A 13,535-nucleotide genomic window follows, 5' to 3' on the forward strand; every position below is an offset into this window, starting at 1 on the left:
AATTTGTGCTAAAACAACGGCTCGGATTATGCGGCGAAACTGTCAGCGTTCGCCGTCAGCACCCCTCTGACACTGACCGCACCTTCAGGATTTAGCGCACGGTGCATCTAAACGCGGAAATCCTGAAGTTGCGGTCAGTCATTCACTGCTCTGACACTGGCTGCGCTGTGGACTCCCCCTCCCCTGCCTCCCCCGCCTCCCACCTCCCCCCCCCATAACCAGCAATCAATGAAATCAGTGGAACTGACGAAAACTTAAGCTTTTCCGTGCTAATATCACTGTTAAACACCCCATTGAATGTTAAGCCTTGTTGCAATAAGTGTAACTGGGGTTGTAATAGCGTATTGACTGCTAACAACCATTCTGGCCCTGAAAAACTAATTTTATATTTGTGGAATGTCAAATTTCTCCATTATGATCAAAATTTCTAGATTAAAAAAAAAGTTTATTCATGATATTTCAGCTTCTACCTTAACCCCATGTGTATGTCCCAATCTTTATTTTATTCTCAGTAAAAGTGCAGATAATCAGTGCTTTTTATTTCCTGGTTTTCTGTCTGTGAGAATTCTTCAATGTGATTGGCTGCTTAGGCAGCTTGATGGCATCACTACTGCTCTACGCTAGGAATCCCCTTTTGACAGCGCTACAATCAATTTCACGTCGAGGAATGTATGTTGTCACCACAGAGAACTTTGCCACTGACCACAAATTACGGGCCACTGTGCTTTTGTTAGGTACAAAAATGAAATACTTTAATTATCAATATCACATCTGATAACTATTTTGTGTCAGCAGCAGCTCAGTGGGCAGCACTCTCGCCTCTGAGTCAGAAGGTTGTGGGTTCAAGTCCCACTTCAGGGCCCTGAGAAATCTAGGCTGACACTCCAGTGCAGTGCTGAGGGAGTGCTGCACTGTCGGAGGTGCCGTCTTTCGGATGAGATGTTAAACCGAGGCCCCGTCTGCTCTCTCAGGTGGATGTAAAAGATCCTGTGGCACTATTTCGAAGAAGAGCAGGGGAGTTATCCCCGGTGTCCTGGCCAACATTTATCCCTCAATCAACATCGCTAAAAAAACAGATTATCTGGTCATTATCACATTGCTCTTTGTGGGACCTTGTTGTGTGCAAATTGGCTGCCGCGTTTCCCACATTACAACAGTGACTACACTTCAAAATGTACTTCATTGGCTGTAAAGCGCTTTGAGATGTCCGGTGGTCATGAAAGGTGCTATATAAATGCAAGACTTTCTTTCTTTTACTTCTAGTCGGGCATTCCATGTCCTACCAACCCTTTGCTTAAAAGATGTCTACCTACCTCTCCCTTTGTTTTTTCTGGTGACGCTGTTAAATTGATGCCCTCTAGTCACCATCTCACCAATCAGTGGACAAGGAGGCCACTTGGCCCATCGTGCCTGTGCCAGCTCTTTTGAAAGTGCCATCCAATGAGTTTCACTCCCCCCTGCTCTTCCTCCATAGTCCTGCACATCTTTCCTTTTCAAGTATATATTCCAATTCCCTTCTGACAGATACTATTGACGTTGCTTCCACGACCAGATAGTGCATTCCAGATCATAACAACTCTGTTGTTGTTGTTTGCTGGAGAGAAAGCAAAAAGGGAGAATGTTCACCATATCAACAGAAAGTGATCGTTCTCTAACTCGTGCAATAAGCTTTTTTTTTGCCACTGGAATAGATGTATAAGATGGGTTTTACAAGGTGCTTCCAACACTGCCGGCTGCTGATTTATTTATGCTAACAAAGGTTTGCCTCAGGAATACAACAGCAAAATACTGCGGATGCTGGAAATCTGAAATAACAACAGGATGTTAGGAATAACAACAGAAAATGCTGGAAAAACTCAGCAGGCCAGGCAACATCCATGGAGAGAGAAATAGAGTCAATGTTTCAGGTCGAAACCCTTCGTCAGGACTGAAAAAACACAGGAAATGAAGCCGATTAAAAGGCCAGTTTGGGGGCTGGGAAATGGGGATGAAAGAACAAAAGAGAAGTGAAGAGACATTAAGAGGTATTCAAAACGAGACGAGATGGTGATAGGACTAGTGGAGAGACTAAAGACGGCTCTAGATTAGGTGTGAAATGCGCTGGCAGAATGTTAGAGTTGGATCGGAGAGAACGGAGTTTGCCTCAGGAATGTTGCCTCCTGGGGAGGGAGTGGGGGAAAGATTCAGGCAGATTTGTGCAGGGTGGTCTCAGAATTTGATGCAGAGTCCAGGCCTGTCAGTTCTTGCGTTCCAGTCAACTTTACTGGAAAAAATTCCAATGGCAGAGGGGGATGCTTTCCCAGCCCGAACAATGCCCCCCCCACCCCGCCTACAAATAGAGTTCGACACCGAGCCACATAAGGAGATATTAGGGCAGATGACCGAAAGATTGGTGAAAGGGGTAGGTTTTAAGGAGCGTCTTAAAGCAGGAGAGAGAGATACGGAGAGGCGGAGAGGTTTAGGGAGGGAATTCCCGAGCTTATGACCTATGTCCCGGCAGCATTTAGCGGGCGTTCCCAGGATAGTTTGGGAATTCCACCCAGCACACCACTGTTATGTATAGCTGAGCATTGCTATAGGTTCTGTTATGGGCCTATATTGGAGTCTACAGAACCAAAGGCAAATGCCAATTACAACAACAACTTGCATTTATATAGCGCCTTTAATGTAGTCCCAAGGCGCTTTACAGGAGTGTTATCAAACAGAACTTGACACCAACCATATAAGGAGAAATTAGGGCAGCAGACTAAAAGCTTGGTCAAAGAGGTAAGTTTTAAGGGGGCTTTTAAAGCAGGAGAGAGAGGTAGAGAGGCAGAGAGGTTTAGGGAGGGAACTCCAGAGCTTAGGCCTCTCGGCAGCTCAAAGCACGGCCGCCAATGGTGGAGCGATTAAAATCGGGGATGTGCAAGAGTTTCGATTCCCATTGGAAGAGGGGCCAGAGAATGCTCCATTCTTTCTTTTACTGATCAGGGTCTAGGGCCCTCTGAGATTTTGGGGGGAATAACAAGGCAGGAGCCTCTGTTGTGCCTTGCCAAGTACGGGTTGTCCATCTTGATTATTCAAGTATCCCCATCCCCACAATATGGGACAGGGTCATAGTGAGGTCAAAGCAGCAGGCGGAACTCCCATTCCACTGCACTACCAAACCCAACTTTGTGCAATTTCCAGGCTTCTCCACTACTTTTCAAAGCAATACTTACTCCCCAGTAACTGTAGTGTATGTGCTTTAAGTCAGAACTACTTTTTACAGCTCCTGTATACTGTAGTACCGGCAGTGACCACACCGGTATATAAGCTGTGCGCATGCCTCTGTACCCCAGTCTAGAGATTACCCTCCTCCAGTAAAGACCTGTTATTTGTTTATGTACAGCATCCGTGTAATTATTTATCCACTGAACCACGGATCTAACAGTAACCTGCTCACCGATGCTCAGTTTGGTTTCTGCCAGGCCCACACGGCTCCAGACCTCATTACAGCCTTGGTCCAAACATGGACAAAAGAGCTGAATTCCAGAGGTGAGGTGAGAGTGACTGCCCTTGACATCAAGGCAGCATTAGATCGAGTGTGGCATCAAGGAGCCCTAGCAAAACTGAAGTCAATGGGAATCAGAGGGAAAACACTCCACTGGCTGGAGTCATACCTAGCACAAAGGAAGTTGGTAGTGGTTGTTGGAGGTTAATCATCTCAGCCCCAGGGCATCACCACAGGAGTTCCTCAGGGCAGTGTCCTAGGCCCAATCATCTTCAGCTGCTTCATCAATGACCTTCCCTCCATCATAAGATCAGAAATGGGGATGTTTCCTGATGATTGCACAGTGTACAGTTCCATTTGCAACTCTTTAGATAATGAAGCAGTCCATGCCCACATGCATCAAGACCTGGACAACATTCAGGCTTGGGCTGATAAGTGGCAGGTAACATTCACGCCACACAAGTGCAAGGCAATGACCATCTCCAACAAGAGAGAGTATAACCACCTCCCCATGACATTCAATGGCCTTACCATCATTGAATCTCCTACGATCAACATCCTGGGGGGTCACCATTGACTAGAAACATAACTGGACCAGCCACATAAACACCGTGGCTACAAGAGCAGGTCAGAGGCTGGGTATTCTGCGGTGAGTAACTCAACTCCTGACTCCCCAAATCCTTTCCACCATCTACAATGCACAAGTCAGGAGTGTGATGGAATTCTCTCCACTTGCCTGGATGAGTGCAGCTCCAACAACACTGAAGAAGCTCGACACCACCCAGGACAAAGCAGCCCACTTGATTGGCACCCCATCCACCACCTTAAACATTCTGTCCCTCCACCACCAGCGTACCGTGGCTGCAGTGTGTGCCATCTACAAGATGCACTGCAGCAACTCGCCAAGGCTTCTTTGACAGCACCTCCCGAACCCGCGACCTCTTCCACCTAGAAGGACAAGGGGAGCAGGCGCATGGGAACACCACCACCTGCAAGTTCCCCTTCAAATCACACACCATCCTGACTTGGAAGTATATCGCCGATCCTTCATCGTCGCTGGGTCAAAATCCAGAAACTCCCTCCCAGATAGCACTGTGGGAGTACCTTCACCACACGGACTGCAGTGGTTCAAGAAGGTGGCTCACCAGCACCTTCTCAAGGGCAATTAGGGATGGTCAATAAATGCTGGCCTTGCCAGCGACACCCACATCCCATGAATGTAAAAAAAAACGTGCGTCATTCCCAGCAAAACCCCCGCTCTCCAAGACCAAATTCACACTCCACAGTGAGGATCCATTCACTCTCCACAGTGAGGATCCATTCACTCTGCACAGTGAGGATCCATTCTCCACAGTGAGGATCCATTCACTCTCCACAGTGAGGATCCATTCACTCTGCACAGTGAGGATCCATTCTCCACAGTGAGGATCCATTCACACTCCACAGTGAGGATCCATTCATTCTCCACGGTGAGGATCCATTCACTCTCTATGGTGAGGATCCATTCACTCTCCACAGTGAGGATCCATTCACTCTCCACGGTGAGGATCCATTCACTCTCCACGGTGAGGATCCATTCACTCTCCACGGTGAGGATCCATTCACTCTCCACAGTGAGGATCCATTCACTCTCCACAGTGAGGATCCATTCCCTCTCCACAGTGAGGATCCATTCACACACCACGGTGAGGATCCATTCACTGTGAGGATCCATTCACTCTCCACAGTGAGGATCCATTCACTCTCCATGGTGAGGATCCATTCACTCTCCACAGTGAGGATCCATTCACACACCACGGTGAGGATCCATTCACTGTGAGGATCCATTCACTCTCCACAGTGAGGATCCATTCACTCTCCACAGTGAGGATCCATTCACTCTCCACAGTGAGGATCCATTCACTCTCCACAGTGAGGATCCATTCACACTCCACAGTGAGGATCCATTCACTCTCCACAGTGAGGATCCATTCACTCTCCACGGTGAGGATCCATTCACTCTCCACAGTGAGGATCCATTCACTCTCCACGGTGAGGATCCATTCACTCTCCACAGTGAGGATCCATTCACTCTCCACGGTGAGGATCCATTCACTCTCCACAGTGAGGATCCATTCACTCTCCACAGTGAGGATCCATTCACTCTGCACAGTGAGGATCCATTCACTCTCCACAGTGAGGATCCATTCACTCTCCACGGTGAGGATCCATTCACTCTCCACGGTGAGGATCCATTCACTCTCCACAGTGAGGATCCATTCACTCTCCACAGTGAGGATCCATTCACTCTCCACAGTGAGGATCCATTCACTCTCCACAGTGAGGATCCATTCACTCTCCACGGTGAGGATCCATTCACTCTCCACGGTGAGGATCCATTCACTCTCCACAGTGAGGATCCATTCACTCTCCACAGTGAGGATCCATTCACTCTCCACAGTGAGGTTCCATTCACTCTCCACAGTGAGGATCCATTCACTCTCCACGGTGAGGATCCATTCACTCTCCACGGTGAGGATCCATTTACTCTCCACGGTGAGGATCTATTCACTCTCCATGGTGAGGATCCATTCACTCTCCACGGTGAGGATCCATTTACTCTCCACAGGGAGGATCCATTCACTCTCCACAGTGAGGATCCATTCACTCTCCAAGGTGAGGATCCATTCACAAGGTGAGAATCCATTCACATGGTGAGGATCCATTCACACGGTGAGGATCCATTCACACAGTGAGGATCCATTCACTCTCCATGGTGAGGTTCCATTCACTCTCCACAGTGAGGATCCATTCACAGGGTGAGGATCCATTCACAGGGTGAGGATCCAGTCACACATGGTGAGGATCCATTCACAAGGTGAGGATCCATTCACTCTCCACAGTGAGGATCCATTCACTCTCCATGGTGAGGATCCATTCACTCTCCACGGTGAGGATCCATTCACTCTCCACAGTGAGGATCCATTCACTCTCCACAGTGAGGATCCATTCACTCTCCACGGTGAGGATCCATTCACTCTCCACAGTGAGGATCCATTTACTCTCCACGGTGAGGATCCATTCACTCTCCACGGTGAGGATCCATTCACTCTCCATGGTGAGGATCCATTCACTCTTCACAGTGAGGATCCATTCACTCGCCACAGTGAGGATCCATTCACTCTCCACGGTGAGGGTCCATTCACAGGGTGAGGATCCATTCACATGGTGAGGATCCATTCACTCCCCACAGTGAGGATCCATTCACTCTCCATGGTGAGGATCCATTCACTCTCCACAGTGAGGATCCATTCACTCTCCACAGTGAGGATCCATTCACAGGGTGAGGATCCATTCAAAGGGTGAGGATCCATTCACATGGTGAGGATCCATTCACTGTCCACAGTGAGGATCCATTCACTCTCCACAGTGAGGATCCATTCACTCTCCACGGTGAGGATCCATTCACTCTCCACAGTGAGGATCCATTCACTCTCCACAGTGAGGATCCATTCACTCTCCACGTTGAGGATCCATTCACTCTCCACAGTGAGGATCCATTCACACTCCACAGTGAGGATCCATTCATACTCCACAGTGAGGATCCATTCACTCTCCACAGTGAGGATCCATTCACTCTTCACAGTGAGGATCCATTCACACACGGTGAGGATCCATTCACACATGGTGAGGATCCATTCACACTCCATGGTGAGGATCCATTCACACTCCACAGTGAGGATCCATTCACTCTCCACAGTGAGGATCCATTCACTCCCCACAGTGAGGATCCATTCACTCTTCACAGTGAGGATCCATTCACACACGGTGAGGATCCATTCACACATGGTGAGGATCCATTCACACTCCATGGTGAGGATCCATTCACACTCCACAGTGAGGATCCATTCACTCTCCACAGTGAGGATCCATTCACACTCCACAGTGAGGATCTATTCACTCTCCACGGTGAGGATCCATTCACTCTCCATGGTGAGGATCCATTCACTCTCCACAGTGAGGATCCATTCACTCTCCATGGTGAGGATCCAATCACTCTCCACGGTGAGGATCCATTCCCTCTCCACAGTGAGGATCCATTCACACACCACGGTGAGGATCCATTCCCTCTCCACAGTGAGGATCCATTCACACACCACGGTGAGGATCCATTCACTGTGAGGATCCATTCACTCTCCACAGTGCGGATCCATTCACACTCCACAGTGAGGATCCATTCACTCTCCACAGTGAGGATCCATTCACTCTCCACAGTGAGGATCCATTCACTCTCCATAGTGAGGATCCATTCACTCTCCATGGTGAGGATCCATTCACTCTCCACGGTGAGGGTCCATTCACTCTCCACAGTGAGGATCCATTCACTCTCCACGGTGAGGATCCATTCACTCTCCATGGTGAGGATCCATTCACTCTCCACGGTGAGGGTCCATTCACTCTCCACGGTGAGGGTCCATTTACTCTCCACAGGGAGGATCCATTCACTCTCCACAGTGAGGATCCATTCACTCTCCAAGGTGAGGATCCATTCACAAGGTGAGGATCCATTCACATGGTGAGGATCCATTCACACGGTGAGGATCCATTCACACAGTGAGGATCCATTCACTCTCCACGGTGAGGATCCATTCACTCTCCACAGTGAGGATCCATTTACTCTCCACGGTGAGGATCCATTCACAGGGTGAGGATCCATTCACAGGGTGAGGATCCAGTCACACATGGTGAGGATCCATTCACAAGGTGAGGATCCATTCACTCTCCACAGTGAGGATCCATTCACTCTCCATGGTGAGGATCCATTCAATCTCCACAGTGAGGATCCATTCACTCTCCACAATGAGGATCCATTCACTCTCCACGGTGAGGATCCATTCACTCTCCACAGTGAGGATCCATTCACTCTCCACAGTGAGGATCCATTCACTCTCCACGGTGAGGGTCCATTCACAGGGTGAGGATCCATTCACAGGGTGAGGATCCATTCACACGGTGAGCATCCATTCACTCTCCACAGTGAGGATCCATTCACTCTCCACAGTGAGGATCCATTCACTCTCCACGGTGAGGATCCATTCACTCTCCACGGTGAGGATCCATTCACTCTCCACAGTGAGGATCCATTCACTCTCCACAGTGAGGATCCATTCACTCTCCACAGAGAGGTTCCATTCACTCTCCACAGTGAGGATCCATTCACTCTCCACGGTGAGGATCCATTCACTCTCCACGGTGAGGATCCATTTACTCTCCACGGTGAGGATCTATTCACTCTCCATGGTGAGGATCCATTCACTCTCCACGGTGAGGATCCATTTACTCTCCACAGGGAGGATCCATTCACTCTCCACAGTGAGGATCCATTCACTCTCCAAGGTGAGGATCCATTCACAAGGTGAGAATCCATTCACATGGTGAGGATCCATTCACACGGTGAGGATCCATTCACACAGTGAGGATCCATTCACTCTCCATGGTGAGGTTCCATTCACTCTCCACAGTGAGGATCCATTCACAGGGTGAGGATCCATTCACAGGGTGAGGATCCAGTCACACATGGTGAGGATCCATTCACAAGGTGAGGATCCATTCACTCTCCACAGTGAGGATCCATTCACTCTCCATGGTGAGGATCCATTCACTCTCCACGGTGAGGATCCATTCACTCTCCACAGTGAGGATCCATTCACTCTCCACAGTGAGGATCCATTCACTCTCCACGGTGAGGATCCATTCACTCTCCACAGTGAGGATCCATTTACTCTCCACGGTGAGGATCCATTCACTCTCCACGGTGAGGATCCATTCACTCTCCATGGTGAGGATCCATTCACTCTTCACAGTGAGGATCCATTCACTCGCCACAGTGAGGATCCATTCACTCTCCACGGTGAGGGTCCATTCACAGGGTGAGGATCCATTCACATGGTGAGGATCCATTCACTCCCCACAGTGAGGATCCATTCACTCTCCATGGTGAGGATCCATTCACTCTCCACAGTGAGGATCCATTCACTCTCCACAGTGAGGATCCATTCACAGGGTGAGGATCCATTCAAAGGGTGAGGATCCATTCACATGGTGAGGATCCATTCACTGTCCACAGTGAGGATCCATTCACTCTCCACAGTGAGGATCCATTCACTCTCCACGGTGAGGATCCATTCACTCTCCACAGTGAGGATCCATTCACTCTCCACAGTGAGGATCCATTCACTCTCCACGTTGAGGATCCATTCACTCTCCACAGTGAGGATCCATTCACACTCCACAGTGAGGATCCATTCATACTCCACAGTGAGGATCCATTCACTCTCCACAGTGAGGATCCATTCACTCTTCACAGTGAGGATCCATTCACACACGGTGAGGATCCATTCACACATGGTGAGGATCCATTCACACTCCATGGTGAGGATCCATTCACACTCCACAGTGAGGATCCATTCACTCTCCACAGTGAGGATCCATTCACTCCCCACAGTGAGGATCCATTCACTCTTCACAGTGAGGATCCATTCACACACGGTGAGGATCCATTCACACATGGTGAGGATCCATTCACACTCCATGGTGAGGATCCATTCACACTCCACAGTGAGGATCCATTCACTCTCCACAGTGAGGATCCATTCACACTCCACAGTGAGGATCTATTCACTCTCCACGGTGAGGATCCATTCACTCTCCATGGTGAGGATCCATTCACTCTCCACAGTGAGGATCCATTCACTCTCCATGGTGAGGATCCAATCACTCTCCACGGTGAGGATCCATTCCCTCTCCACAGTGAGGATCCATTCACACACCACGGTGAGGATCCATTCCCTCTCCACAGTGAGGATCCATTCACACACCACGGTGAGGATCCATTCACTGTGAGGATCCATTCACTCTCCACAGTGCGGATCCATTCACACTCCACAGTGAGGATCCATTCACTCTCCACAGTGAGGATCCATTCACTCTCCACAGTGAGGATCCATTCACTCTCCATAGTGAGGATCCATTCACTCTCCATGGTGAGGATCCATTCACTCTCCACAGTGAGGATCCATTCACTCTCCACAGTGAGGATCCATTCACTCTCCACAGTGAGGATCCATTCACTCTCCACAGTGAGGATCCATTCACACTTCACAGTGAGGAACCATTCACTCTCCACAGTGAGGAGCCATTCACACTCCACAGTGAGGATCCATTCACTCTCCATGGTGAGGATCCATTCACTCTCCACGGTGAGGGTCCATTCACTCTCCACAGTGAGGATCCATTCACTCTCCACGGTGAGGATCCATTCACTCTCCATGGTGAGGATCCATTCACTCTCCACGGTGAGGGTCCATTCACTCTCCACGGTGAGGGTCCATTTACTCTCCACAGGGAGGATCCATTCACTCTCCACAGTGAGGATCCATTCACTCTCCAAGGTGAGGATCCATTCACAAGGTGAGGATCCATTCACATGGTGAGGATCCATTCACACGGTGAGGATCCATTCACACAGTGAGGATCCATTCACTCTCCACGGTGAGGATCCATTCACTCTCCACAGTGAGGATCCATTTACTCTCCACGGTGAGGATCCATTCACAGGGTGAGGATCCATTCACAGGGTGAGGATCCAGTCACACATGGTGAGGATCCATTCACAAGGTGAGGATCCATTCACTCTCCACAGTGAGGATCCATTCACTCTCCATGGTGAGGATCCATTCAATCTCCACAGTGAGGATCCATTCACTCTCCACAATGAGGATCCATTCACTCTCCACGGTGAGGATCCATTCACTCTCCACAGTGAGGATCCATTCACTCTCCACAGTGAGGATCCATTCACTCTCCACGGTGAGGGTCCATTCACAGGGTGAGGATCCATTCACAGGGTGAGGATCCATTCACACGGTGAGCATCCATTCACTCTCCACAGTGAGGATCCATTCACTCTCCACAGTGAGGACCCATTCACTCTCCACAGTGAGGATCCATTCACTCTCCACGGTGAGGATCCATTCACTCTCCACAGTGAGGATCCATTCACTCTCCACAGTGAGGGTCCATTCACAGGGTGAGGATCCATTCACAGGGTGAGGATCCATTCACACGGTGAGGATCCATTCACTCTCCACGGTGAGGATCCATTCACTCTCCACAGTGAGGATCCATTCACTCTCCACAGTGAGGATCCATTCACTCTCCACGGTGAGGGTCCATTCACAGAGTGAGGATCCATTCACAGGGTGAGGATCCATTCACTCTCCACAGTGAGGATCCATTCACTCTCCACAGTGAGGATCCATTGACTCTCCACAGTGAGGATCCATTCACTCTCCACGGTGAGGATCCATTCACTCTCCACAGTGAGGATCCATTCACTCTCCACGGTGAGGGTCCATTCACAGGGTGAGGATCCATTCACAGGGTGAGGATCCATTCACACGGTGAGGATCCATTCACTCTCCACGGTGAGGATCCATTCACTCTCCACAGTGAGGATCCATTCACTCTCCACAGTGAGGATCCATTCACTCTCCACGGTGAGGATCCATTCACTCTCCACAGTGAGGATCCATTCACTCTCCACAGTGAGGATCCATTCACTCTCCACGGTGAGGATCCATTCATTCTCCACAGTGAGGATCCATTCACACTCCACAGTGAGGATCCATTCATACTCCACAGTGAGGATCCATTCACACACGGTGAGGATCCATTCCCTCTCCACAGTGAGGATCCATTCACTCTCCACAGTGAGGATCCATTCACTCTCCACAGTGAGGATCCATTCACAGACGGTGAGGATCCATTCACACATGGTGAGGATCCATTCACACTCCATGGTGAGGATCCATTCACACTCCACAGTGAGGATCCATTCACACACGGTGAGGATCCATTTACACTCCACGGTGAGGATCCATTCACTCTCCATGGTAGGGGTGTAGCATTCTTGGGATGTGGGCGGTGCCCAAAAGTCCACATTTATCGCCCATCCCTAGTTACCCTGAGTGTTTGGTGGTGGGCCTTCTCCGTGAACTGCTGAAGTGGTTCTGATGTTGGCGCTTTATGATGGCGCTCTCTAGGATCGCACTCAGGCATCAAAGGTGTAGCTACCAACAGCTGAGAGTTTCAGACCTAATCTTCTACCTCAAACTGATGTAAATGCGGTCTTTGTACCGGCATTGAACCCGGCGATGAGCTGCATAGTTTCAAAGATAGGTGTAGGATGCGCTGTTTGGACTTCTCTTATGGTTATAAACATTTGGGAGCATTAAGATCAAGGGGTACAAATCTGCAACCTGCTGTTCAGCATTAGCTTATTGGCTTCTTGCGTTAAGTGCGTCAATGTAAATGTGCGGGGGATTCAGAGTGCCCATCCAGCAGGAAAGGAGTTTTATTTTAGTACCACGAACCCATCCACTAGACATAAGAACATAAGAATTAGGAGCAGGAGTCGGCCATTTGGCCCCTCGAGCCTGCTCCACCAGTCAATAAGATCATGGCTGATCTTCTACCTCAACTCCACTTTCCTGCACTATCCCCGTATCCCTCGAGTCCCTTAGTATCCAAAACTCTATCGATCTCAGCCTTGAATATACGCAAAGACTCAGCATTCACAGCCCTCTGGGGTAGAGAATTCCAAAGACTCACCATCCTCTGAGTGAAGAAATTTCTCCTCATCTCAGTCCTAAATGGCCGACCCCTTATTCTGAGACTGTGACCCCTGGTTCTAGACCCCCCAGCCAGAGGAAACATCCTCCCAGCATCTACCCTGTCAAGCCCTGTAAGAATTTTGCACGTTTCAATGGGATCACCTCTCATTCTTCTAAATTCTAGAGAATATGGGTCTAATCTACTCAATCTCTCCTCATAGGACAATCCCCCCATCCCAGGAATCAGTCTGGTGAACCTTCGTTGCACTCCCTCTAACGTGTGAATGTAATCTAACTTAAGCTGGCGGTGTGCCACTGTGCGAGGCGGTAAGGACACACTTTGCACTTAAACATGACCATTTCCCCGGCTCGAATCATTGATGTGAAAAATTGAAAATCTGTCTGCACAT

Source organism: Somniosus microcephalus, chromosome 15, assembly GCF_052327205.1.
Source record: "Somniosus microcephalus isolate GS21.2 chromosome 15, FLI_Smic_1.0, whole genome shotgun sequence".
Taxonomy (NCBI): Eukaryota; Metazoa; Chordata; class Chondrichthyes; order Squaliformes; family Somniosidae; genus Somniosus; species Somniosus microcephalus.